This window comes from Oryzias latipes, chromosome 11 (assembly GCF_053564925.1).
Source record: "Oryzias latipes strain Hd-rR chromosome 11, Olatipes_Hd-rR_3.1".
In the NCBI taxonomy this organism is placed as follows: domain Eukaryota; kingdom Metazoa; phylum Chordata; class Actinopteri; order Beloniformes; family Adrianichthyidae; genus Oryzias; species Oryzias latipes.
This window is the reverse complement of record NC_136247.1, coordinates 2,116,184-2,143,465: the sequence shown is the minus strand read 5'-3', so window position 1 is coordinate 2,143,465 and position 27,282 is coordinate 2,116,184. Positions and strand designations below refer to the sequence as shown.

Sequence of the window (27,282 nt, the reverse complement as noted above, 5' to 3'; positions counted from 1 at the left end):
GTTTTCTCACAATTAAGGTTAGGTTTTGGTAAGTTCAACAAGATGCCCACTGTGCATTACAGCTAAGTCGTCAGACCGATTGTTCTAATGCAATGACTTGACACTTCTTTCAATAGCATCCAATGACAGCCAGGTAGCCCTTAATCCTCCCGGAATAAGGACAAATACAATTTGTAACTTGTCTGACAAAGACCTAAGAAGTTGTTTCCTTGGTGATGAGATCAATTCTCACCGCCAGGAAATCCCATCTTGTCCTTTTCCATTCACTTTAAAACTGAAAATTCCATGTAATTGAAGTTCTTATAAACAAATACAAAACAAACCACACAGAACCTCAGAAAGAGTTTTCTGATAAAGGCAATCAGAAAGGATTGATCAGTCTTTCCGTCATTTCCAGCACATCCGACAACAGTCTCCAAAGAGAAACAGGTCCGTTTTGTCTGAATGACTTGACATCAACCAAGTTTGTTGGTGATGTTGCTTGACAGTAAATATAATGCACTGTTACATTGTTGAGGACAGCTGAGCATAAGCATGACTGCTGGCTGAATGTCAGAAGTTGCATTCAAACACGTGCCAGTACGAGACTGCAACTATAGCGCAGTGCGTCGGACTCCTCGTCCATCCTGACATCTTCCAGGACCAGCTTTAGAAAGTGTGAAACCAACAAGTGCTTGCTTGCTCAGAAGGCAAAGATTGAATTGAGAAAAAGGCCCTTTCTTTTTGAACTGAATTGTCAAGCAGGGCGTCTACTGAGGTGTTTTGCTTGTGGAGTAACCAAGATACTCAGTAGTTGCAATGTAGTGGAACTATGTCTGTTGGCAGCGCCAGGACGTTCTTCAGCCTACAGCCCTAGGGAAAGCTTGAGCGTCCATCCAAATTAACAGGCTGTGTGTTGCAGCAGCACAGAAGAGGCCTGTGCTTTGTGTACTTTTGAAGTTCCAAAGCACTTGTCCCACCCACTCTTTGTGTCCACTCTTGCATTTTCATGAGTCTGGGGAAATATTTGGATTTGAATATGAAGTTAAGAAAGTTACATGAGCTGAGGGATGAAAGTACTGAGTAAATTAGCTAACCAGATAGAAGTAAACATGAGACTAGCATTGAAGGAAGGACAGGAGTAATCAACGCCTCTGGGTGGGCTTGAACCACCAACCTTTTGGTTAACAGCCGAACGCGCTAGCCTATTGCGCCACAGAGACAACATGTGTGGAAAATACCATTCTGATTATAGTGCTTGTTGGTAAATGATGACATGTCATTTCTTATTTGAAATGGACTAAAAAGTCTGTTTGTGAGAGATTGCATTTGAATTGGTTTTTCATGCCACTTCATCCATTGAGGAAACAAAGTGTGCATCCCAGCTCGTCTGTGACCCATCTTCGACATGTTTGTTCAAGTGTGTCAGTTCCTCGTTAGTATAGTGGACAGTATCTCCGCCTGTCACGCGGAAGACCAGGGTTCGATTCCCTGACGGGGAGAGCCTTTTCTAGTTCAGCCTTCAACTGGCTCCTAGAAAACACATTATCTTGCACCAACCCCTATTTGCTGGTGAAACCTCTATCAACTCCTACACACTCACTGTGGTGTCACAAAAATGGCCGCCTTCTTTGCAAGAATCAACAGGTAATTCATGAACCCCACAATTCTTTGCGACTCAAATATTTATTCTAAATGCACTGTCTGTTTCACAACATTTGTCCACATCTAAAGCTTTAGTGCTTCTGTCCTATATGGCACTTGTCACATTTCTGCTTCTTTTCAAAGACAGCTTTCAAAGAAGGACATGACATTGTTTTCTCACAATTAAGGTTAGGTTTTGGTAAGTTCAACAAGATGCCCACTGTGCATTACAGCTAAGTCGTCAGACCGATTGTTCTAATGCAATGACTTGACACCTCTTTCAATAGCATCCAATGACAGCCGGGTAGCCCTTAATCCTCCCGGAATAAGGACAAATACAATTTGTAACTTGTCTGACAAAGACCTAAGAAGTTGTTTCCTTGGTGATGAGATCAATTCTCACCGCCAGGAAATCCCATCTTGTCCTTTTCCATTCACTTTAAAACTGAAAATTCCATATAATTGAAGTTCTTATAAACAAATACAAAACAAACCACACAGAACCTCAGAAAGAGTTTTATGATAAAGGCAATCAGAAAGGATTGATCAGTCTTTCCGTCATTTCCAGCACATCCGACAACAGTCTCCAAAGAGAAACAGGTCCGTTTTGTCTGAATGACTTGACATCAACCAAGTTTGTTGGTGATGTTGCTTGACAGTAAATATAATGCACTGTTACATTGTTGAGGACAGCTGAGCATAAGCATGACTGCTGGCTGAATGTCAGAAGTTGCATTCAAACACGTGCCAGTACGAGACTGCAACTATAGCGCAGTGCGTCGGACTCCTCGTCCATCCTGACATCTTCCAGGACCAGCTTTGGAAAGTGTGAAACTAACAAGTGCTTGCTTGCTCAGAAGGCAAAGATTGAATTGAGAAAAAGGCCCTTTCTTTTTGAACTGAATTGTCAAGCAGGGCATCTACTGAGGTGTTTTGCTTGTGGAGTAACCAAGATACTCAGCAGTTGCAATGTAGTGGAACTATGTCTGTTGGCAGCGCCAGGACGTTCTTCAGCCTACAGCCCTAGGGAAAGCTTGAGCGTCCATCCAAATTAACAGGCTGTGTGTTGCAGCAGCACAGAAGAGGCCTGTGCTTTGTGTACTTTTGAAGTTCCAAAGCACTTGTCCCACCCACTCTTTGTGTCCACTCTTGCATTTTCATGAGTCTGGGGAAATATTTGGATTTGAATATGAAGTTAAGAAAGTTACATGAGCTGAGGGATGAAAGTACTGAGTAAATTAGCTAACCAGATAGAAGTAAACATGAGACTAGCATTGAAGGAAGGACAGGAGTAATCAACGCCTCCGGGTGGGCTTGAACCACCAACCTTTTGGTTAACAGCCGAACGCGCTAGCCTATTGCGCCACAGAGACAACATGTGTGGAAAATACCATTCTGATTATAGTGCTTGTTGGTAAATGATGACATGTCATTTCTTATTTGAAATGGACTAAAAAGTCTGTTTGTGAGAGATTGCATTTGAATTGGTTTTTCATGCCACTTCATCCATTGAGGAAACAAAGTGTGCATCCCAGCTCGTCTGTGACCCATCTTCGACATGTTTGTTCAAGTGTGTCAGTTCCTCGTTAGTATAGTGGACAGTATCTCCGCCTGTCACGCGGAAGACCAGGGTTCGATTCCCTGACGGGGAGAGCCCTTTTCTAGTTCAGCCTTCAACTGGCTCCTAGAAAACACATTATCTTGCACCAACCCCTATTTGCTGGTGAAACCTCTATCAACTCCTACACACTCACTGTGGTGTCACAAAAATGGCCGCCTTCTTTGCAAGAATCAACAGGTAATTCATGAACCCCACAATTCTTTGCGACTCAAATATTTATTCTAAATGCACTGTCTGTTTCACAACATTTGTCCACATCTAAAGCTTTAGTGCTTCTGTCCTATATGGCACTTGTCACATTTCTGCTTCTTTTCAAAGACAGCTTTCAAAGAAGGACATGACATTGTTTTCTCACAATTAAGGTTAGGTTTTGGTAAGTTCAACAAGATGCCCACTGTGCATTACAGCTAAGTCGTCAGACCGATTGTTCTAATGCAATGACTTGACACCTCTTTCAATAGCATCCAATGACAGCCAGGTAGCCCTTAATCCTCCCGGAATAAGGACAAATACAATTTGTAACTTGTCTGACAAAGACCTAAGAAGTTGTTTCCTTGGTGATGAGATCAATTCTCACCGCCAGGAAATCCCATCTTGTCCTTTTCCATTCACTTTAAAACTGAAAATTCCATATAATTGAAGTTCTTATAAACAAATACAAAACAAACCACACAGAACCTCAGAAAGAGTTTTCTGATAAAGGCAATCAGAAAGGATTGATCAGTCTTTCCGTCATTTCCAGCACATCCGACAACAGTCTCCAAAGAGAAACAGGTCCGTTTTGTCTGAATGACTTGACATCAACCAAGTTTGTTGGTGATGTTGCTTGACAGTAAATATAATGCACTGTTACATTGTTGAGGACAGCTGAGCATAAGCATGACTGCTGGCTGAATGTCAGAAGTTGCATTCAAACAGGTGCCAGTACGAGACTGCAACTATAGCGCAGTGCGTCGGACTCCTCGTCCATCCTGACATCTTCCAGGACCAGCTTTGGAAAGTGTGAAACTAACAAGTGCTTGCTTGCTCAGAAGGCAAAGATTGAATTGAGAAAAAGGCCCTTTCTTTTTGAACTGAATTGTCAAGCAGGGCGTCTACTGAGGTGTTTTGCTTGTGGAGTAACCAAGATACTCAGTAGTTGCAATGTAGTGGAACTATGTCTGTTGGCAGCGCCAGGACGTTCTTCAGCCTACAGCCCTAGGGAAAGCTTGAGCGTCCATCCAAATTAACAGGCTGTGTGTTGCAGCAGCACAGAAGAGGCCTGTGCTTTGTGTACTTTTGAAGCTCCAAAGCACTTGTCCCACCCACTCTTTGTGTCCACTCTTGCATTTTCATGAGTCTGGGGAAATATTTGGATTTGAATATGAAGTTAAGAAAGTTACATGAGCTGAGGGATGAAAGTACTGAGTAAATTAGCTAACCAGATAGAAGTAAACATGAGACTAGCATTGAAGGAAGGACATGAGTAATCAACGCCTCTGGGTGGGCTTGAACCACCAACCTTTTGGTTAACAGCCAAACGCGCTAGCCTATTGCGCCACAGAGACAACATGTGTGGAAAATACCATTCTGATTATAGTGCTTGTTGGTAAATGATGACATGTCATTTCTTATTTGAAATGGACTAAAAAGTCTGTTTGTGAGAGATTGCATTTGAATTGGTTTTTCATGCCACTTCATCCATTGAGGAAACAAAGTGTGCATCCCAGCTCGTCTGTGACCCATCTTCGACATGTTTGTTCAAGTGTGTCAGTTCCTCGTTAGTATAGTGGACAGTATCTCCGCCTGTCACGCGGAAGACCAGGGTTCGATTCCCTGACGGGGAGAGCCCTTTTCTAGTTCAGCCTTCAACTGGCTCCTAGAAAACACATTATCTTGCACCAACCCCTATTTGCTGGTGAAACCTCTATCAACTCCTACACACTCACTGTGGTGTCACAAAAATGGCCGCCTTCTTTGCAAGAATCAACAGGTAATTCATGAACCCCACAATTCTTTGCGACTCAAATATTTATTCTAAATGCACTGTCTGTTTCACAACATTTGTCCACATCTAAAGCTTTAGTGCTTCTGTCCTATATGGCACTTGTCACATTTCTGCTTCTTTTCAAAGACAGCTTTCAAAGAAGGACATGACATTGTTTTCTCACAATTAAGGTTAGGTTTTGGTAAGTTCAACAAGATGCCCACTGTGCATTACAGCTAAGTCGTCAGACCGATTGTTCTAATGCAATGACTTGACACCTCTTTCAATAGCATCCAATGACAGCCAGGTAGCCCTTAATCCTCCCGGAATAAGGACAAATACAATTTGTAACTTGTCTGACAAAGACCTAAGAAGTTGTTTCCTTGGTGATGAGATCAATTCTCACCGCCAGGAAATGCCATCTTGTCCTTTTCCATTCACTTTAAAACTGAAAATTTCATATAATTTAAGTTCTTATAAACAAATACAAAACAAACCACACAGAACCTCAGAAAGAGTTTTCTGATAAAGGCAATCAGAAAGGATTGATCAGTCTTTCCGTCATTTCCAGCACATCCGACAACAGTCTCCAAAGAGAAACAGGTCCGTTTTGTCTGAATGACTTGACATCAACCAAGTTTGTTGGTGATGTTGCTTGACAGTAAATATAATGCACTGTTACATTGTTGAGGACAGCTGAGCATAAGCATGACTGCTGGCTGAATGTCAGAAGTTGCATTCAAACACGTGCCAGTACGAGACTGCAACTATAGCGCAGTGCGTCGGACTCCTCGTCCATCCTGACATCTTCCAGGACCAGCTTTGGAAAGTGTGAAACTAACAAGTGCTTGCTTGCTCAGAAGGCAAAGATTGAATTGAGAAAAAGGCCCTTTCTTTTTGAACTGAATTGTCAAGCAGGGCGTCTACTGAGGTGTTTTGCTTGTGGAGTAACCAAGATACTCAGTAGTTGCAATGTAGTGGAACTATGTCTGTTGGCAGCGCCAGGACGTTCTTCAGCCTACAGCCCTAGGGAAAGCTTGAGCGTCCATCCAAATTAACAGGCTGTGTGTTGCAGCAGCACAGAAGAGGCCTGTGCTTTGTGTACTTTTGAAGTTCCAAAGCACTTGTCCCACCCACTCTTTGTGTCCACTCTTGCATTTTCATGAGTCTGGGGAAATATTTGGATTTGAATATGAAGTTAAGAAAGTTACATGAGCTGAGGGATGAAAGTACTGAGTAAATTAGCTAACCAGATAGAAGTAAACATGAAACTAGCATTGAAGGAAGGACAGGAGTAATCAAAGCCTCTGGGTGGGCTTGAACCACCAACCTTTCGGTTAACAGCCGAACGCGCTAGCCTATTGCGCCACAGAGACAACATGTGTGGAAAATACCATTCTGATTATAGTGCTTGTTGGTAAATGATGACATGTCATTTCTTATTTGAAATGGACTAAAAAGTCTGTTTGTGAGAGATTGCATTTGAATTGGTTTTTCATGCCACTTCATCCATTGAGGAAACAAAGTGTGCATCCCAGCTCGTCTGTGACCCATCTTCGACATGTTTGTTCAAGTGTGTCAGTTCCTCGTTAGTATAGTGGACAGTATCTCCGCCTGTCACGCGGAAGACCAGGGTTCGATTCCCTGACGGGGAGAGCCCTTTTCTAGTTCAGCCTTCAACTGGCTCCTAGAAAACACATTATCTTGCACCAACCCCTATTTGCTGGTGAAACCTCTATCAACTCCTACACACTCACTGTGGTGTCACAAAAATGGCCGCCTTCTTTGCAAGAATCAACAGGTAATTCATGAACCCCACAATTCTTTGCGACTCAAATATTTATTCTAAATGCACTGTCTGTTTCACAACATTTGTCCACATCTAAAGCTTTAGTGCTTCTGTCCTATATGGCACTTGTCACATTTCTGCTTCTTTTCAAAGACAGCTTTCAAAGAAGGACATGACATTGTTTTCTCACAATTAAGGTTAGGTTTTGGTAAGTTCAACAAGATGCCCACTGTGCATTACAGCTAAGTCGTCAGACCGATTGTTCTAATGCAATGACTTGACACTTCTTTCAATAGCATCCAATGACAGCCAGGTAGCCCTTAATCCTCCCGGAATAAGGACAAATACAATTTGTAACTTGTCTGACAAAGACCTAAGAAGTTGTTTCCTTGGTGATGAGATCAATTCTCACCGCCAGGAAATCCCATCTTGTCCTTTTCCATTCACTTTAAAACTGAAAATTCCATGTAATTGAAGTTCTTATAAACAAATACAAAACAAACCACACAGAACCTCAGAAAGAGTTTTCTGATAAAGGCAATCAGAAAGGATTGATCAGTCTTTCCGTCATTTCCAGCACATCCGACAACAGTCTCCAAAGAGAAACAGGTCCGTTTTGTCTGAATGACTTGACATCAACCAAGTTTGTTGGTGATGTTGCTTGACAGTAAATATAATGCACTGTTACATTGTTGAGGACAGCTGAGCATAAGCATGACTGCTGGCTGAATGTCAGAAGTTGCATTCAAACACGTGCCAGTACGAGACTGCAACTATAGCGCAGTGCGTCGGACTCCTCGTCCATCCTGACATCTTCCAGGACCAGCTTTAGAAAGTGTGAAACCAACAAGTGCTTGCTTGCTCAGAAGGCAAAGATTGAATTGAGAAAAAGGCCCTTTCTTTTTGAACTGAATTGTCAAGCAGGGCGTCTACTGAGGTGTTTTGCTTGTGGAGTAACCAAGATACTCAGTAGTTGCAATGTAGTGGAACTATGTCTGTTGGCAGCGCCAGGACGTTCTTCAGCCTACAGCCCTAGGGAAAGCTTGAGCGTCCATCCAAATTAACAGGCTGTGTGTTGCAGCAGCACAGAAGAGGCCTGTGCTTTGTGTACTTTTGAAGTTCCAAAGCACTTGTCCCACCCACTCTTTGTGTCCACTCTTGCATTTTCATGAGTCTGGGGAAATATTTGGATTTGAATATGAAGTTAAGAAAGTTACATGAGCTGAGGGATGAAAGTACTGAGTAAATTAGCTAACCAGATAGAAGTAAACATGAGACTAGCATTGAAGGAAGGACAGGAGTAATCAACGCCTCTGGGTGGGCTTGAACCACCAACCTTTTGGTTAACAGCCGAACGCGCTAGCCTATTGCGCCACAGAGACAACATGTGTGGAAAATACCATTCTGATTATAGTGCTTGTTGGTAAATGATGACATGTCATTTCTTATTTGAAATGGACTAAAAAGTCTGTTTGTGAGAGATTGCATTTGAATTGGTTTTTCATGCCACTTCATCCATTGAGGAAACAAAGTGTGCATCCCAGCTCGTCTGTGACCCATCTTCGACATGTTTGTTCAAGTGTGTCAGTTCCTCGTTAGTATAGTGGACAGTATCTCCGCCTGTCACGCGGAAGACCAGGGTTCGATTCCCTGACGGGGAGAGCCTTTTCTAGTTCAGCCTTCAACTGGCTCCTAGAAAACACATTATCTTGCACCAACCCCTATTTGCTGGTGAAACCTCTATCAACTCCTACACACTCACTGTGGTGTCACAAAAATGGCCGCCTTCTTTGCAAGAATCAACAGGTAATTCATGAACCCCACAATTCTTTGCGACTCAAATATTTATTCTAAATGCACTGTCTGTTTCACAACATTTGTCCACATCTAAAGCTTTAGTGCTTCTGTCCTATATGGCACTTGTCACATTTCTGCTTCTTTTCAAAGACAGCTTTCAAAGAAGGACATGACATTGTTTTCTCACAATTAAGGTTAGGTTTTGGTAAGTTCAACAAGATGCCCACTGTGCATTACAGCTAAGTCGTCAGACCGATTGTTCTAATGCAATGACTTGACACCTCTTTCAATAGCATCCAATGACAGCCGGGTAGCCCTTAATCCTCCCGGAATAAGGACAAATACAATTTGTAACTTGTCTGACAAAGACCTAAGAAGTTGTTTCCTTGGTGATGAGATCAATTCTCACCGCCAGGAAATCCCATCTTGTCCTTTTCCATTCACTTTAAAACTGAAAATTCCATATAATTGAAGTTCTTATAAACAAATACAAAACAAACCACACAGAACCTCAGAAAGAGTTTTATGATAAAGGCAATCAGAAAGGATTGATCAGTCTTTCCGTCATTTCCAGCACATCCGACAACAGTCTCCAAAGAGAAACAGGTCCGTTTTGTCTGAATGACTTGACATCAACCAAGTTTGTTGGTGATGTTGCTTGACAGTAAATATAATGCACTGTTACATTGTTGAGGACAGCTGAGCATAAGCATGACTGCTGGCTGAATGTCAGAAGTTGCATTCAAACACGTGCCAGTACGAGACTGCAACTATAGCGCAGTGCGTCGGACTCCTCGTCCATCCTGACATCTTCCAGGACCAGCTTTGGAAAGTGTGAAACTAACAAGTGCTTGCTTGCTCAGAAGGCAAAGATTGAATTGAGAAAAAGGCCCTTTCTTTTTGAACTGAATTGTCAAGCAGGGCATCTACTGAGGTGTTTTGCTTGTGGAGTAACCAAGATACTCAGCAGTTGCAATGTAGTGGAACTATGTCTGTTGGCAGCGCCAGGACGTTCTTCAGCCTACAGCCCTAGGGAAAGCTTGAGCGTCCATCCAAATTAACAGGCTGTGTGTTGCAGCAGCACAGAAGAGGCCTGTGCTTTGTGTACTTTTGAAGTTCCAAAGCACTTGTCCCACCCACTCTTTGTGTCCACTCTTGCATTTTCATGAGTCTGGGGAAATATTTGGATTTGAATATGAAGTTAAGAAAGTTACATGAGCTGAGGGATGAAAGTACTGAGTAAATTAGCTAACCAGATAGAAGTAAACATGAGACTAGCATTGAAGGAAGGACAGGAGTAATCAACGCCTCCGGGTGGGCTTGAACCACCAACCTTTTGGTTAACAGCCGAACGCGCTAGCCTATTGCGCCACAGAGACAACATGTGTGGAAAATACCATTCTGATTATAGTGCTTGTTGGTAAATGATGACATGTCATTTCTTATTTGAAATGGACTAAAAAGTCTGTTTGTGAGAGATTGCATTTGAATTGGTTTTTCATGCCACTTCATCCATTGAGGAAACAAAGTGTGCATCCCAGCTCGTCTGTGACCCATCTTCGACATGTTTGTTCAAGTGTGTCAGTTCCTCGTTAGTATAGTGGACAGTATCTCCGCCTGTCACGCGGAAGACCAGGGTTCGATTCCCTGACGGGGAGAGCCCTTTTCTAGTTCAGCCTTCAACTGGCTCCTAGAAAACACATTATCTTGCACCAACCCCTATTTGCTGGTGAAACCTCTATCAACTCCTACACACTCACTGTGGTGTCACAAAAATGGCCGCCTTCTTTGCAAGAATCAACAGGTAATTCATGAACCCCACAATTCTTTGCGACTCAAATATTTATTCTAAATGCACTGTCTGTTTCACAACATTTGTCCACATCTAAAGCTTTAGTGCTTCTGTCCTATATGGCACTTGTCACATTTCTGCTTCTTTTCAAAGACAGCTTTCAAAGAAGGACATGACATTGTTTTCTCACAATTAAGGTTAGGTTTTGGTAAGTTCAACAAGATGCCCACTGTGCATTACAGCTAAGTCGTCAGACCGATTGTTCTAATGCAATGACTTGACACCTCTTTCAATAGCATCCAATGACAGCCAGGTAGCCCTTAATCCTCCCGGAATAAGGACAAATACAATTTGTAACTTGTCTGACAAAGACCTAAGAAGTTGTTTCCTTGGTGATGAGATCAATTCTCACCGCCAGGAAATCCCATCTTGTCCTTTTCCATTCACTTTAAAACTGAAAATTCCATATAATTGAAGTTCTTATAAACAAATACAAAACAAACCACACAGAACCTCAGAAAGAGTTTTCTGATAAAGGCAATCAGAAAGGATTGATCAGTCTTTCCGTCATTTCCAGCACATCCGACAACAGTCTCCAAAGAGAAACAGGTCCGTTTTGTCTGAATGACTTGACATCAACCAAGTTTGTTGGTGATGTTGCTTGACAGTAAATATAATGCACTGTTACATTGTTGAGGACAGCTGAGCATAAGCATGACTGCTGGCTGAATGTCAGAAGTTGCATTCAAACAGGTGCCAGTACGAGACTGCAACTATAGCGCAGTGCGTCGGACTCCTCGTCCATCCTGACATCTTCCAGGACCAGCTTTGGAAAGTGTGAAACTAACAAGTGCTTGCTTGCTCAGAAGGCAAAGATTGAATTGAGAAAAAGGCCCTTTCTTTTTGAACTGAATTGTCAAGCAGGGCGTCTACTGAGGTGTTTTGCTTGTGGAGTAACCAAGATACTCAGTAGTTGCAATGTAGTGGAACTATGTCTGTTGGCAGCGCCAGGACGTTCTTCAGCCTACAGCCCTAGGGAAAGCTTGAGCGTCCATCCAAATTAACAGGCTGTGTGTTGCAGCAGCACAGAAGAGGCCTGTGCTTTGTGTACTTTTGAAGCTCCAAAGCACTTGTCCCACCCACTCTTTGTGTCCACTCTTGCATTTTCATGAGTCTGGGGAAATATTTGGATTTGAATATGAAGTTAAGAAAGTTACATGAGCTGAGGGATGAAAGTACTGAGTAAATTAGCTAACCAGATAGAAGTAAACATGAGACTAGCATTGAAGGAAGGACATGAGTAATCAACGCCTCTGGGTGGGCTTGAACCACCAACCTTTTGGTTAACAGCCAAACGCGCTAGCCTATTGCGCCACAGAGACAACATGTGTGGAAAATACCATTCTGATTATAGTGCTTGTTGGTAAATGATGACATGTCATTTCTTATTTGAAATGGACTAAAAAGTCTGTTTGTGAGAGATTGCATTTGAATTGGTTTTTCATGCCACTTCATCCATTGAGGAAACAAAGTGTGCATCCCAGCTCGTCTGTGACCCATCTTCGACATGTTTGTTCAAGTGTGTCAGTTCCTCGTTAGTATAGTGGACAGTATCTCCGCCTGTCACGCGGAAGACCAGGGTTCGATTCCCTGACGGGGAGAGCCCTTTTCTAGTTCAGCCTTCAACTGGCTCCTAGAAAACACATTATCTTGCACCAACCCCTATTTGCTGGTGAAACCTCTATCAACTCCTACACACTCACTGTGGTGTCACAAAAATGGCCGCCTTCTTTGCAAGAATCAACAGGTAATTCATGAACCCCACAATTCTTTGCGACTCAAATATTTATTCTAAATGCACTGTCTGTTTCACAACATTTGTCCACATCTAAAGCTTTAGTGCTTCTGTCCTATATGGCACTTGTCACATTTCTGCTTCTTCTCAAAGACAGCTTTCAAAGAAGGACATGACATTGTTTTCTCACAATTAAGGTTAGGTTTTGGTAAGTTCAACAAGATGCCCACTGTGCATTACAGCTAAGTCGTCAGACCGATTGTTCTAATGCAATGACTTGACACCTCTTTCAATAGCATCCAATGACAGCCAGGTAGCCCTTAATCCTCCCGGAATAAGGACAAATACAATTTGTAACTTGTCTGACAAAGACCTAAGAAGTTGTTTCCTTGGTGATGAGATCAATTCTCACCGCCAGGAAATCCCATCTTGTCCTTTTCCATTCACTTTAAAACTGAAAATTCCATATAATTGAAGTTCTTATAAACAAATACAAAACAAACCACACAGAACCTCAGAAAGAGTTTTCTGATAAAGGCAATCAGAAAGCATTGATCAGTCTTTCCGTCATTTCCAGCACATCCGACAACAGTCTCCAAAGAGAAACAGGTCCGTTTTGTCTGAATGACTTGACATCAACCAAGTTTGTTGGTGATGTTGCTTGACAGTAAATATAATGCACTGTTACATTGTTGAGGACAGCTGAGCATAAGCATGACTGCTGGCTGAATGTCAGAAGTTGCATTCAAACAGGTGCCAGTACGAGACTGCAACTATAGCGCAGTGCGTCGGACTCCTCGTCCATCCTGACATCTTCCAGGACCAGCTTTGGAAAGTGTGAAACTAACAAGTGCTTGCTTGCTCAGAAGGCAAAGATTGAATTGAGAAAAAGGCCCTTTCTTTTTGAACTGAATTGTCAAGCAGGGCGTCTACTGAGGTGTTTTGCTTGTGGAGTAACCAAGATACTCAGTAGTTGCAATGTAGTGGAACTATGTCTGTTGGCAGCGCCAGGACGTTCTTCAGCCTACAGCCCTAGGGAAAGCTTGAGCGTCCATCCAAATTAACCGGCTGTGTGTTGCAGCAGCACAGAAGAGGCCTGTGCTTTGTGTACTTTTGAAGTTCCAAAGCACTTGTCCCACCCACTCTTTGTGTCCACTCTAGCATTTTCATGAGTCTGGGGAAATATTTGGATTTGAATATGAAGTTAAGAAAGTTACATGAGCTGAAGTTAAGAAAGTTACATGAGCTGAGGGATGAAAGTACTGAGTAAATTAGCTAACCAGATAGAAGTAAACATGAGACTAGCATTGAAGGAAGGACAGGAGTAATCAACGCCTCTGGGTGGGCTTGAACCACCAACCTTTCGGTTAACAGCCGAACGCGCTAGCCTATTGCGCCACAGAGACAACATGTGTGGAAAATACCATTCTGATTATAGTGCTTGTTGGTAAATGACGACATGTCATTTCTTATTTGAAATGGACTAAAAAGTCTGTTTGTGAGAGATTGCATTTGAATTGGTTTTTCATGCCACTTCATCCATTGAGGAAACAAAGTGTGCATCCCAGCTCGTCTGTGACCCATCTTCGACATGTTTGTTCAAGTGTGTCAGTTCCTCGTTAGTATAGTGGACAGTATCTCCGCCTGTCACGCGGAAGACCAGGGTTCGATTCCCTGACGGGGAGAGCCCTTTTCTAGTTCAGCCTTCAACTGGCTCCTAGAAAACACATTATCTTGCACCAACCCCTATTTGCTGGTGAAACCTCTATCAACTCCTACACACTCACTGTGGTGTCACAAAAATGGCCGCCTTCTTTGCAAGAATCAACAGGTAATTCATGAACCCCACAATTCTTTGCGACTCAAATATTTATTCTAAATGCACTGTCTGTTTCACAACATTTGTCCACATCTAAAGCTTTAGTGCTTCTGTCCTATATGGCACTTGTCACATTTCTGCTTCTTTTCAAAGACAGCTTTCAAAGAAGGACATGACATTGTTTTCTCACAATTAAGGTTAGGTTTTGGTAAGTTCAACAAGATGCCCACTGTGCATTACAGCTAAGTCGTCAGACCGATTGTTCTAATGCAATGACTTGACACCTCTTTCAATAGCATCCAATGACAGCCAGGTAGCCCTTAATCCTCCCGGAATAAGGACAAATACAATTTGTAACTTGTCTGACAAAGACCTAAGAAGTTGTTTCCTTGGTGATGAGATCAATTCTCACCGCCAGGAAATCCCATCTTGTCCTTTTCCATTCACTTTAAAACTGAAAATTCCATATAATTGAAGTTCTTATAAACAAATACAAAACAAACCACACAGAACCTCAGAAAGAGTTTTCTGATAAAGGCAATCAGAAAGGATTGATCAGTCTTTCCGTCATTTCCAGCACATCCGACAACAGTCTCCAAAGAGAAACAGGTCCGTTTTGTCTGAATGACATGACATCAACAGAGTTTGTTGGTGATGTTGCTTGACAGTAAATATAATGCACTGTTACATTGTTGAGGACAGCTGAGCATAAGCATGACTGCTGGCTGAATGTCAGAAGTTGCATTCAAACAGGTGCCAGTACGAGACTGCAACTATAGCGCAGTGCGTCGGACTCCTCGTCCATCCTGACATCTTCCAGGACCAGCTTTGGAAAGTGTGAAACTAACAAGTGCTTGCTTGCTCAGAAGGCAAAGATTGAATTGGGAAAAAGGCCCTTTCTTTTTGAACTGAATTGTCAAGCAGGGCGTCTACTGAGGTGTTTTGCTTGTGGAGTAACCAAGATACTCAGTAGTTGCAATGTAGTGGAACTATGTCTGTTGGCAGCGCCAGGACGTTCTTCAGCCTACAGCCCTAGGGAAAGCTTGAGCGTCCATCCAAATTAACAGGCTGTGTGTTGCAGCAGCACAGAAGAGGCCTGTGCTTTGTGTACTTTTGAAGTTCCAAAGCACTTGTCCCACCCACTCTTTGTGTCCACTCTTGCATTTTCATGAGTCTGGGGAAATATTTGGATTTGAATATGAAGTTAAGAAAGTTACATGAGCTGAGGGATGAAAGTACTGAGTAAATTAGCTAACCAGATAGAAGTAAACATGAAACTAGCATTGAAGGAAGGACAGGAGTAATCAAAGCCTCTGGGTGGGCTTGAACCACCAACCTTTCGGTTAACAGCCGAACGCGCTAGCCTATTGCGCCACAGAGACAACATGTGTGGAAAATACCATTCTGATTATAGTGCTTGTTGGTAAATGATGACATGTCATTTCTTATTTGAAATGGACTAAAAAGTCTGTTTGTGAGAGATTGCATTTGAATTGGTTTTTCATGCCACTTCATCCATTGAGGAAACAAAGTGTGCATCCCAGCTCGTCTGTGACCCATCTTCGACATGTTTGTTCAAGTGTGTCAGTTCCTCGTTAGTATAGTGGACAGTATCTCCGCCTGTCACGCGGAAGACCAGGGTTCGATTCCCTGACGGGGAGAGCCCTTTTCTAGTTCAGCCTTCAACTGGCTCCTAGAAAACACATTATCTTGCACCAACCCCTATTTGCTGGTGAAACCTCTATCAACTCCTACACACTCACTGTGGTGTCACAAAAATGGCCGCCTTCTTTGCAAGAATCCACAGGTAATTCATGAACCCCACAATTCTTTGCGACTCAAATATTTATTCTAAATGCACTGTCTGTTTCACAACATTTGTCCACATCTAAAGCTTTAGTGCTTCTGTCCTATATGGCACTTGTCACATTTCTGCTTCTTTTCAAAGACAGCTTTCAAAGAAGGACATGACATTGTTTTCTCACAATTAAGGTTAGGTTTTGGTAAGTTCAACAAGATGCCCACTGTGCATTACAGCTAAGTCGTCAGACCGATTGTTGTAATGCAATGACTTGACACCTCTTTCAATAGCATCCAATGACAGCCAGGTAGCCCTTTATCCTCCCGGAATATGGACAAATACAATTTGTAACTTGTCTGACAAAGACCTAAGAAGTTGTTTCCTTGGTGATGAGATCAATTCTCACCGCCAGGAAATCCCATCTTGTCCTTTTCCATTCACTTTAAAACTGAAAATTCCATATAATTGAAGTTCTTATAAACAAATACAAAACAAACCACACAGAACCTCAGAAAGAGTTTTCTGATAAAGGCAATCAGAAAGGATTGATCAGTCTTTCCGTCATTTCCAGCACATCCGACAACAGTCTCCAAAGAGAAACAGGTCCGTTTTGTCTGAATGACTTGACATCAACCAAGTTTGTTGGTGATGTTGCTTGACAGTAAATATAATGCACTGTTACATTGTTGAGGACAGCTGAGCATAAGCATGACTGCTGGCTGAATGTCAGAAGTTGCATTCAAACAGGTGCCAGTACGAGACTGCAACTATAGCGCAGTGCGTCGGACTCCTCGTCCATTCTGACATCTTCCAGGACCAGCTTTGGAAAGTGTGAAACTAACAAGTGCTTGCTTGCTCAGAAGGCAAAGATTGAATTGAGAAAAAGGCCCTTTCTTTTTGAACTGAATTGTCAAGCAGGGCGTCTACTGAGGTGTTTTGCTTGTGGAGTAACCAAGATACTCAGTAGTTGCAATGTAGTGGAACTATGTCTGTTGGCAGCGCCAGGACGTTCTTCAGCCTACAGCCCTAGGGAAAGCTTGAGCGTCCATCCAAATTAACAGGCTGTGTGTTGCAGCAGCACAGAAGAGGCCTGTGCTTTGTGTACTTTTGAAGTTCCAAAGCACTTGTCCCACCCACTCTTTGTGTCCACTCTTGCATTTTCATGAGTCTGGGGAAATATTTGGATTTGAATATGAAGTTAAGAAAGGTACATGAGCTGAGGGATGAAAGTACTGAGTAAATTAGCTAACCAGATAGAAGTAAACATGAGACTAGCATTGAAGGAAGGACAGGAGTAATCAACGCCTCTGGGTGGGCTTGAACCACCAACCTTTCGGTTAACAGCCGAACGCGCTAGCCTATTGCGCCACAGAGACAACATGTGTGGAAAATACCATTCTGATTATAGTGCTTGTTGGTAAATGACGACATGTCATTTCTTATTTGAAATGGACTAAAAAGTCTGTTTGTGAGAGATTGCATTTGAATTGGTTTTTCATGCCACTTCATCCATTGAGGAAACAAAGTGTGCATCCCAGCTCGTCTGTGACCCATCTTCGACATGTTTGTTCAAGTGTGTCAGTTCCTCGTTAGTCTAGTGGACAGTATCTCCGCCTGTCACGCGGAAGACCAGGGTTCGATTCCCTGACGGGGAGAGCCCTTTTCTAGTTCAGCCTTCAACTGGCTCCTAGAAAACACATTATCTTGCACCAACCCCTATTTGCTGGTGAAACCTCTATCAACTCCTACACACTCACTGTGGTGTCACAAAAATGGCCGCCTTCTTTGCAAGAATCCACAGGTAATTCATGAACCCCACAATTCTTTGTGACTCAAATATTTATTCTAAATGCACTGTCTGTTTCACAACATTTGTCCACATCTAAAGCTTTAGTGCTTCTGTCCTATATGGCACTTGTCACATTTCTGCTTCTTTTCAAAGACAGCTTTCAAAGAAGGACATGACATTGTTTTCTCACAATTAAGGTTAGGTTTTGGTAAGTTCAACAAGATGCTCACTGTGCATTACAGCTAAGTCGTCAGACCGATTGTTCTAATGCAATGACTTGACACCTCTTTCAATAGCATCCAATGACAGCCAGGTAGCCCTTAATCCTCCCGGAATAAGGACAAATACAATTTGTAACTTGTCTGACAAAGACCTAAGAAGTTGTTTCCTTGGTGATGAGATCAATTCTCACCGCCAGGAAATCCCATCTTGTCCTTTTCCATTCACTTTAAAACTGAAAATTTCATATAATTTAAGTTCTTATAAACAAATACAAAACAAACCACACAGAACCTCAGAAAGAGTTTTCTGATAAAGGCAATCAGAAAGGATTGATCAGTCTTTCCGTCATTTCCAGCACATCCGACAACAGTCTCCAAAGAGAAACAGGTCCGTTTTGTCTGAATGACTTGACATCAACCAAGTTTGTTGGTGATGTTGCTTGACAGTAATTATAATGCACTGTTACATTGTTGAGGACAGCTGAGCATAAGCATGACTGCTGGCTGAATGTCAGAAGTTGCATTCAAACACGTGCCAGTACGAGACTGCAACTATAGCGCAGTGCGTCGGACTCCTCGTCCATCCTGACATCTTCCAGGACCAGCTTTGGAAAGTGTGAAACTAACAAGTGCTTGCTTGCTCAGAAGGCAAAGATTGAATTGAGAAAAAGGCCCTTTCTTTTTGAACTGAATTGTCAAGCAGGGCGTCTACTGAGGTGTTTTGCTTGTGGAGTAACCAAGATACTCAGTAGTTGCAATGTAGTGGAACTATGTCTGTTGGCAGAGCCAGGACGTTATTCAGCCTACAGCCCTAGGGAAAGCTTGAGCGTCCATCCAAATTAACAGGCTGTGTGTTGCAGCAGCACAGAAGAGGCCTGTGCTTTGTGTACTTTTGAAGCTCCAAAGCACTTGTCCCACCCACTCTTTGTGTCCACTCTTGCATTTTCATGAGTCTGGGGAAATATTTGGATTTGAATATGAAGTTAAGAAAGTTACATGAGCTGAGGGATGAAAGTACTGAGTAAATTAGCTAACCAGATAGAAGTAAACATGAGACTAGGATTGAAGGAAGGACAGGAGTAACCAACGCCTCTGGGTGGGCTTGAACCACCAACCTTTCGGTTAACAGCCGAACGCGCTAGCCTATTGCGCCACAGAGACAACATGTGTGGAAAATACCATTCTGATTATAGTGCTTGTTGGTAAATGATGACATGTCATTTCTTATTTGAAATGGACTAAAAAGTCTGTTTGTGAGAGATTGCATTTGAATTGGTTTTTCATGCCACTTCATCCATTGAGGAAACAAAGTGTGCATCCCAGCTCGTCTGTGACCCATCTTCGACATGTTTGTTCAAGTGTGTCAGTTCCTCGTTAGTCTAGTGGACAGTATCTCCGCCTGTCACGCGGAGGCCAGCCGTATATACCTGTAACACGGAACAGCCAATCAAATTGCAGCTTCTGCAGCACAGGCAGCCAATCAAATTGTGGCTTGTGGAATGCTTTCCAAGGTGATGAAATCCTTTGGTACCGAGTTCGAGCCCCGGTTAGAGTGATGTCAGTCAGAAGTTAGGGTATAATAAATGTTTTAATGTTAAACTGAAAATGACATTTCATAATTATTGTTTTCTACTTCCATCTTTCCTTGTGCCTAAAAACAGTCATTTCAATTTCAACCATGCTTTATTAAGATATCAACAAGCAATAAATAAATAAACAGTATTTAACACAAAACGTTCAACCATGTATCTACAATTAAAGGGCAGAAGGATTTAAATATGCAAAAATTAATACAAGTAATTTAAAGATGTAAAATGAATTGAGGTAGAAGTAAATATTGTTGCTTTTTCTAAACAATTCAAGAACAAAACTGTAAGAAAATTGTATTCACAAAATAGATTTCACAAACTAAATTACAAATATTTTCACATTGAAGGATAAAATCAGGAGTTCTATCATAATCAGTGTGTGACCATGAATGCAGCCTTTAACTCTCTGTCAAAAAATGGACTGACAGCAAAGTCTGCAAATGGGATTCTGGGGTTGGTAAGGACTTCTGCTGCATAGATCTAGTGTACCTTTTTGGAGCAGTAGAGGTATTTTACATCCCCAGACAGATAAATGAACAGAAGATCCATCCTCAAAGTAACAAGGCTGCCCACAAGCAAGACAGTTGTGTATCATCTTTTTTCCAGGTTTCTGCTGTTGTTGCTGCAGACCTACAATCTCCTTCACCATTATTTCAACGTCGGTCTGAGTTAGAGGAGCTTCGTCTGGTTTAAGCATGAGGGAGAGTCACAACTGGCACAGTGACAGTTTCACTTCCTTGAGTGAGTTTATACCACAGCTGCTGGGTCTCCAAAGGTTTTACGGTAAATGATGTTCTGAGGTGGGATACGCCACAAGCAGATCATATTCATTGCAGGTCTCACAGGTGGACACCCGGGCCACAGTCCTAAGGCCTCCATCTCTGTTTTCATCCAGATCCTCTGCTGGGGAGATCAGTTCCAGCTTCTAACATCTTGGTCATAAGATGGAAGTGGTGAAGCAGCAGGCGTTGGCTGAAAGTGAGCAGGAGGAGGAGCTGCAGACTGAGCTGAGGGTCTTCCAACGACTGCTGGAAAAATAAAAAAATAACATGAGTTGTTGAATAAAATATTATCTCAAAGTCCAAATGAATACAGTACTTTGCATTTTTGTCAAAGTTAATGCACTGACTGTAGGTTTTATCCTGGACACTTTGAGGCATTTCCAAGGCGAGGAACTCTGGTGGTACTGGCATCGGAGTCTTCACTGGAGCAGAAGAAACTGGTGGAAAAAGACAGTCAGAAACAGACAGGACGCTGCAGCAGAGTAAAGCTGACAAATGATCCCCAAAACTCACCTGCATGTGTAGCAGCAGGACAGCTGGACTTCTCAGGCTGGTCTGGATTCAGATCAACAGAAATATCCATCACTAAAGCCCAAAGTATTTAGAGTTCTTTGTTAGTAATTGTGCAAAACACTCAAAACCATCTAAGAAAACATGCTCAATAGAACAGGTGTGGTATGAAAATCAATAAATGAATAATTATTTTCCTTTTTTAATATTTTGATTGACCAGGAAAGGTACCATTATGATGTAATAATCCATGTGTAACCACTTTACTCTGACGTGTTAAGACATGTACTTTTGTTGTAATTCTGCTTTTTAAGACTGGTTTCTTTCAATCACTTTCATGAGAAACTCATGCAAATAAAATATTTCTGAATTTACCCTCAACGACGAACAATGAATACCTTCAGCATCACAAAAGCAATCACACAAAACACCTGCATTAGAACAGAACGTGGCCAACCAGCAAACAGAGGAAAGGAAAAGGTGATCCTGGTTTACGACAGAACCATCAGGTACCAGCGACAGCAGCAGCAGCAGCTAGACCTTTACTCAGTGAACCTGCAAGAAAATAAAGTAAACATATGAATATGCATCTATTTGAACAGACACATTTAAAAGTGCTGAGTGTAAAGAAAGGAGTGATCTAAGACTAACATGTAGTCTAGTATCAGTTTTTCAACTACTAGTACTACTATTCTGCATACAGAAACATAATCAACATGTGATACATGTTGGTGTTGCTCACTTGGCTGGGTTGGGATTGTTTCTAAACACGTTGGTCCTGTCATCTTCTTCACTACATGTCCCTGCTCTTTAGTAAAAGAAATAAGAAAACAGGTTGGAATCAGAAGTAGTAATTAACACTCAGTGTGTACTTGTGTGTGATTTAATTTTACCTTGTAAAGGGAGGAGTTTGGATGGAGAGACATAGAGCATCATTCTCTCCAACTCTTCATCATCTTCCATCTCTAAAGAAGACACTGAAAAGATGGGAAACATCATTTCTACCATATTTACTAACGTCAGCATGAACGTCTAGTCTGCCACAGACCTGGAAGACTAGAAGAAGGTTTAGGAAGAGCAGGTTCTGAAGAGCTCTGAGTCTGAGCCTCTTTCTTCTTCAGGTACTGCTGGAGCAGGAACGTTTTGCTGCCTGAAACCCACTGTTTCCTGAGGATAAATGATGCACATCCATCTTCTCTTCTCTACCAGACATCCCTCCAGGTCTTCTTAGAATGCACACCAAATCCAACCAGCTGGTTGTCCTCACTACTTGAAGGTGGCTCCACTGATCTTTCAGCTAAACAGTTCCTCAAATCTTTAATTTTGCATATTCCTGCTATGCAATATACCTGCATACATATAATCCATTAAATTGATCATAAAGTACTGTAACCCCTGTTGTGCATTATAAAAATAGCATAGAAAATGTAATGTAACCCCTGTTCACCTCCACACTACCTTGGGTAAAAAAAAAAAAGGCTTTGAAAACACACACACAAACACACACACAAAACTGCTCAAAGTTTCTAGTTAGACATTCTTCTCATCCAGCTGTTATCCTCACCGCTGGAGTTTCATGTTCAACAATGACGGAAAGAGAAATGTCTTCAGATTAGATACTTTGTCTTGTACATTTTTTTTTACTTACATCAGACGTTAACTTGACTTTAACTTGTTGTGCTCTTGTGTTTTAACAGCGATCGGATCAAATCTGGCCGCAGGATTGTTGTTGTTTTCTCTTCCTGAAGGCTCTTCCTGTAAAATCCTTACTACTAAGGCGATGTGGAAACAGCGCCCCCAAAATCCCGCTAGTGGTGAAAAAGTAAATTACATCCGTAGTGTTAAGAACTACCATAGAGAATGAATGGGAAAAGTTAAGAGAGTTAAGCTTAACCATTTTCGGCTCCCGCGCGGAAGACCAGGGTTCGATTCCCTGACGGGGAGAGCCCTTTTCTAGTTCAGCCTTCAACTGGCTCCTAGAAAACACATTATCTTGCACCAACCCCTATTTGCTGGTGAAACCTCTATCAACTCCTACACACTCACTGTGGTGTCACAAAAATGGCCGCCTTCTTTGCAAGAATCAACAGGTAATTCATGAACCCCACAATTCTTTGTGACTCAAATATTTATTCTAAATGCACTGTCTGTTTCACAACATTTGTCCACATCTAAAGCTTTAGTGCTTCTGTCCTATATGGCACTTGTCACATTTCTGCTTCTTTTCAAAGACAGCTTTCAAAGAAGGACATGACATTGTTTTCTCACAATTAAGGTTAGGTTTTGGTAAGTTCAACAAGATGCCCACTGTGCATTACAGCTAAGTCGTCAGACCGATTGTTCTAATGCAATGACTTGACACCTCTTTCAATAGCATCCAATGACAGCCAGGTAGCCCTTAATCCTCCCGGAATAAGGACAAATACAATTTGTAACTTGTCTGACAAAGACCTAAGAAGTTGTTTCCTTGGTGATGAGATCAATTCTCACCGCCAGGAAATCCCATCTTGTCCTTTTCCATTCACTTTAAAACTGAAAATTCCATATAATTGAAGTTCTTATAAACAAATACAAAACAAACCACACAGAACCTCAGAAAGAGTTTTCTGATAAAGGCAATCAGAAAGGATTGATCAGTCTTTCCGTCATTTCCAGCACATCCGACAACAGTCTCCAAAGAGAAACAGGTCCGTTTTGTCTGAATGACTTGACATCAACAGAGTTTGTTGGTGATGTTGCTTGACAGTAAATATAATGCACTGTTACATTGTTGAGGACAGCTGAGCATAAGCATGACTGCTGGCTGAATGTCAGAAGTTGCATTCAAACAGGTGCCAGTACGAGACTGCAACTATAGCGCAGTGCGTCGGACTCCTCGTCCATCCTGACATCTTCCAGGACCAGCTTTGGAAAGTGTGAAACTAACAAGTGCTTGCTTGCTCAGAAGGCAAAGATTGAATTGAGAAAAAGGCCCTTTCTTTTTGAACTGAATTGTCAAGCAGGGCGTCTACTGAGGTGTTTTGCTTGTGGAGTAACCAAGATACTCAGTAGTTGCAATGTAGTGGAACTATGTCTGTTGGCAGCGCCAGGACGTTCTTCAGCCTACAGCCCTAGGGAAAGCTTGAGCGTCCATCCAAATTAACAGGCTGTGTGTTGCAGCAGCACAGAAGAGGCCTGTGCTTTGTGTACTTTTGAAGTTCCAAAGCACTTGTCCCACCCACTCTTTGTGTCCACTCTTGCATTTTCATGAGTCTGGGGAAATATTTGGATTTGAATATGAAGTTAAGAAAGTTACATGAGCTGAGGGATGAAAGTACTGAGTAAATTAGCTAACCAGATAGAAGTAAACATGAGACTAGCAATGAAGGAAGGACAGGAGTAATCAACGCCTCTGGGTGGGCTTGAACCACCAACCTTTCGGTTAACAGCCGAACGCGCTAGCCTATTGCGCCACAGATACAACATGTGTGGAAAATACCATTCTGATTATAGTGCTTGTTGGTAAATGATGACATGTCATTTCTTATTTGAAATGGACTAAAAAGTCTGTTTGTGAGAGATTGCATTTGAATTGGTTTTTCATGCCACTTCATCCATTGAGGAAACAAAGTGTGCATCCCAGCTCGTCTGTGACCCATCTTCGACATGTTTGTTCAAGTGTGTCAGTTCCTCGTTAGTATAGTGGACAGTATCTCCGCCTGTCACGCGGAAGACCAGGGTTCGATTCTCTGACGGGGAGAGCCCTTTTCTAGTTCAGCCTTCAACTGGCTCCTAGAAAACACATTATCTTGCACCAACCCTTATTTGCTGGTGAAACCTCTATCAACTCCTACACACTCACTGTGGTGTCACAAAAATGGCCGCCTTCTTTGCAAGAATCAACAGGTAATTCATGAACCCCACAATTCTTTGTGACTCAAATATTTATTCTAAATGCACTGTCTGTTTCACAACATTTGTCCACATCTAAAGCTTTAGTGCTTCTGTCCTATATGGCACTTGTCACATTTCTGCTTCTTTTCAAAGACAGCTTTCAAAGAAGGACATGACATTGTTTTCTCACAATTAAGGTTAGGTTTTGGTAAGTTCAACAAGATGCCCACTGTGCATTACAGCTAAGTCGTCAGACCGATTGTTCTAATGCAATGACTTGACACCTCTTTCAATAGCATCCAATGACAGCCAGGTAGCCCTTAATCCTCCCGGAATAAGGATAAATACAATTTGTAACTTGTCTGACAAAGACCTAAGAAGTTGTTTCCTTGGTGATGAGATCAATTCTCACCGCCAGGAAATCCCATCTTGTCCTTTTCCATTCACTTTAAAACTGAAAATTCCATATAATTGAAGTTCTTATAAACAAATACAAAACAAACCACACAGAACCTCAGAAAGAGTTTTCTGATAAAGGCAATCAGAAAGGATTGATCAGTCTTTCCGTCATTTCCAGCACATCCGACAACAGTCTCCAAAGAGAAACAGGTCCGTTTTGTCTGAATGACTTGACATCAACCAAGTTTGTTGGTGATGTTGCTTGACAGTAAATATAATGCACTGTTACATTGTTGAGGACAGCTGAGCATAAGCATGACTGCTGGCTGAATGTCAGAAGTTGCATTCAAACAGGTGCCAGTACGAGACTGCAACTATAGCGCAGTGCGTCGGACTCCTCGTCCATCCTGACATCTTCCAGGACCAGCTTTGGAAAGTGTGAAACTAACAAGTGCTTGCTTGCTCAGAAGGCAAAGATTGAATTGAGAAAAAGGCCCTTTCTTATTGAACTGAATTGTCAAGCAGGGCGTCTACTGAGGTGTTTTGCTTGTGGAGTAACCAAGATACTCAGTAGTTGCAATGTAGTGGAACTATGTCTGTTGGCAGCGCCAGGATGTTCTTCAGCCTACAGCCCTAGGGAAAGCTTGAGCGTCCATCCAAATTAACAGGCTGTGTGTTGCAGCAGCACAGAAGAGGCCTGTGCTTTGTGTACTTTTGAAGTTCCAAAGCACTTGTCCCACCCACTCTTTGTGTCCACTCTTGCATTTTCATGAGTCTGGGGAAATATTTGGATTTGAATATAAAGTTAAGAAAGTTACATGAGCTGAGGGATGAAAGTACTGAGTAAATTAGCTAACCAGATAGAAGTAAACATGAGACTAGCATTGAAGGAAGGACAGGAGTAATCAACGCCTCTGGGTGGTCTTGAATCACCAACCTTTCGGTAAACAGCCGAACGCGCTAGCCTATTGCGCCACAGAGACAACATGTGTGGAAAATACCATTCTGATTATAGTGCTTGTTGGTAAATGATGACATGTCATTTCTTATTTGAAATGGACTAAAAAGTCTGTTTGTGAGAGATTGCATTTGAATTGGTTTTTCATGCCACTTCATCCATTGAGGAAACAAAGTGTGCATCCCAGCTCGTCTGTGACCCATCTTCGACATGTTTGTTCAAGTGTGTCAGTTCCTCGTTAGTATAGTGGACAGTATCTCCGCCTGTCACGCGGAAGACCAGGGTTCGATTCCCTGACGGGTAGAGCCCTTTTCTAGTTCAGCCTTCAACTGGCTCCTAGAAAACACATTATCTTGCACCAACCCCTATTTGCTGGTGAAACCTCTATCAACTCCTACACACTCACTGTGGTGTCACAAAAATGGCCGCCTTCTTTGCAAGAATCAACAGGTAATTCATGAACCCCACAATTCTTTGCGACTCAAATATTTATTCTAAATGCACTGTCTGTTTCACAACATTTGTCCACATCTAAAGCTTTAGTGCTTCTGTCCTATATGGCACTTGTCACATTTCTGCTTCTTCTCAAAGACAGCTTTCAAAGAAGGACATGACATTGTTTTCTCACAATTAAGGTTAGGTTTTGGTAAGTTCAACAAGATGCCCACTGTGCATTACAGCTAAGTCGTCAGACCGATTGTTCTAATGCAATGACTTGACACCTCTTTCAATAGCATCCAATGACAGCCAGGTAGCCCTTAATCCTCCCGGAATAAGGACAAATACAATTTGTAACTTGTCTGACAAAGACCTAAGAAGTTGTTTCCTTGGTGATGAGATCAATTCTCACCGCCAGGAAATCCCATCTTGTCCTTTTCCATTCACTTTAAAACTGAAAATTCCATATAATTGAAGTTCTTATAAACAAATACAAAACAAACCACACAGAACCTCAGAAAGAGTTTTCTGATAAAGGCAATCAGAAAGGATTGATCAGTCTTTCCGTCATTTCCAGCACATCCGACAACAGTCTCCAAAGAGAAACAGGTCCGTTTTGTCTGAATGACTTGACATCAACAGAGTTTGTTGGTGATGTTGCTTGACAGTAAATATAATGCACTGTTACATTGTTGAGGACAGCTGAGCATAAGCATGACT

At 42.1% G+C, this 27,282-nt stretch overlaps 1 long non-coding RNA gene and 17 other non-coding genes across 20 annotated transcripts; 10 read left to right on the top strand and 8 right to left on the bottom strand.

Annotated features, from left to right (window-relative positions):
- The first annotated feature begins 1,409 nt into the window (after positions 1–1,409).
- trnad-guc (transfer RNA aspartic acid (anticodon GUC)) lies at positions 1,410–1,481 on the top strand. The gene has a single exon. It is a non-coding gene; the product is annotated as a tRNA-Asp (tRNA).
- Positions 1,482–3,203: 1,722 nt separating this feature from the next.
- Positions 3,204–3,275, top strand: trnad-guc (transfer RNA aspartic acid (anticodon GUC)). Its single transcript has one exon. It is a non-coding gene; the product is annotated as a tRNA-Asp (tRNA).
- A 1,442-nt stretch (positions 3,276–4,717) lies between these two features.
- Positions 4,718–4,791, bottom strand: trnan-guu (transfer RNA asparagine (anticodon GUU)). Its single transcript has one exon. It is a non-coding gene; the product is annotated as a tRNA-Asn (tRNA).
- A 207-nt stretch (positions 4,792–4,998) lies between these two features.
- On the top strand, positions 4,999–5,070 carry trnad-guc (transfer RNA aspartic acid (anticodon GUC)). Its single transcript has one exon. It is a non-coding gene; the product is annotated as a tRNA-Asp (tRNA).
- Positions 5,071–6,512: 1,442 nt separating this feature from the next.
- Positions 6,513–6,586, bottom strand: trnan-guu (transfer RNA asparagine (anticodon GUU)). The gene has a single exon. It is a non-coding gene; the product is annotated as a tRNA-Asn (tRNA).
- A 207-nt stretch (positions 6,587–6,793) lies between these two features.
- On the top strand, positions 6,794–6,865 carry trnad-guc (transfer RNA aspartic acid (anticodon GUC)). The gene has a single exon. It is a non-coding gene; the product is annotated as a tRNA-Asp (tRNA).
- A 1,723-nt stretch (positions 6,866–8,588) lies between these two features.
- trnad-guc (transfer RNA aspartic acid (anticodon GUC)) lies at positions 8,589–8,660 on the top strand. Its single transcript has one exon. It is a non-coding gene; the product is annotated as a tRNA-Asp (tRNA).
- Positions 8,661–10,382: 1,722 nt separating this feature from the next.
- trnad-guc (transfer RNA aspartic acid (anticodon GUC)) lies at positions 10,383–10,454 on the top strand. The gene has a single exon. It is a non-coding gene; the product is annotated as a tRNA-Asp (tRNA).
- A 1,442-nt stretch (positions 10,455–11,896) lies between these two features.
- trnan-guu (transfer RNA asparagine (anticodon GUU)) lies at positions 11,897–11,970 on the bottom strand. The gene has a single exon. It is a non-coding gene; the product is annotated as a tRNA-Asn (tRNA).
- A 207-nt stretch (positions 11,971–12,177) lies between these two features.
- Positions 12,178–12,249, top strand: trnad-guc (transfer RNA aspartic acid (anticodon GUC)). Its single transcript has one exon. It is a non-coding gene; the product is annotated as a tRNA-Asp (tRNA).
- A 1,466-nt stretch (positions 12,250–13,715) lies between these two features.
- Positions 13,716–13,789, bottom strand: trnan-guu (transfer RNA asparagine (anticodon GUU)). The gene has a single exon. It is a non-coding gene; the product is annotated as a tRNA-Asn (tRNA).
- Positions 13,790–13,996: 207 nt separating this feature from the next.
- On the top strand, positions 13,997–14,068 carry trnad-guc (transfer RNA aspartic acid (anticodon GUC)). The gene has a single exon. It is a non-coding gene; the product is annotated as a tRNA-Asp (tRNA).
- A 1,442-nt stretch (positions 14,069–15,510) lies between these two features.
- trnan-guu (transfer RNA asparagine (anticodon GUU)) lies at positions 15,511–15,584 on the bottom strand. Its single transcript has one exon. It is a non-coding gene; the product is annotated as a tRNA-Asn (tRNA).
- A 207-nt stretch (positions 15,585–15,791) lies between these two features.
- Positions 15,792–15,863, top strand: trnad-guc (transfer RNA aspartic acid (anticodon GUC)). Its single transcript has one exon. It is a non-coding gene; the product is annotated as a tRNA-Asp (tRNA).
- A 1,442-nt stretch (positions 15,864–17,305) lies between these two features.
- trnan-guu (transfer RNA asparagine (anticodon GUU)) lies at positions 17,306–17,379 on the bottom strand. Its single transcript has one exon. It is a non-coding gene; the product is annotated as a tRNA-Asn (tRNA).
- A 207-nt stretch (positions 17,380–17,586) lies between these two features.
- On the top strand, positions 17,587–17,658 carry trnad-guc (transfer RNA aspartic acid (anticodon GUC)). The gene has a single exon. It is a non-coding gene; the product is annotated as a tRNA-Asp (tRNA).
- A 1,442-nt stretch (positions 17,659–19,100) lies between these two features.
- Positions 19,101–19,174, bottom strand: trnan-guu (transfer RNA asparagine (anticodon GUU)). The gene has a single exon. It is a non-coding gene; the product is annotated as a tRNA-Asn (tRNA).
- A 408-nt stretch (positions 19,175–19,582) lies between these two features.
- On the bottom strand, positions 19,583–22,777 carry LOC144995519 (uncharacterized). Of its 3 annotated transcripts, none has more exons than XR_013659077.1 (4): positions 21,943–22,777; positions 21,788–21,871; positions 21,637–21,702; positions 19,583–21,449 (listed from the first exon to the last, which is right to left on the bottom strand). It is a non-coding gene; the product is annotated as an uncharacterized LOC144995519 (long non-coding RNA). The 3 variants fall into 3 exon arrangements; XR_013659076.1 differs by having other exon boundaries at positions 19,583–20,821; positions 20,898–21,449; positions 21,788–22,771; XR_013659075.1 differs by having other exon boundaries at positions 21,788–22,775.
- Between the last annotated feature and the right edge of the window lie 4,505 nt (positions 22,778–27,282).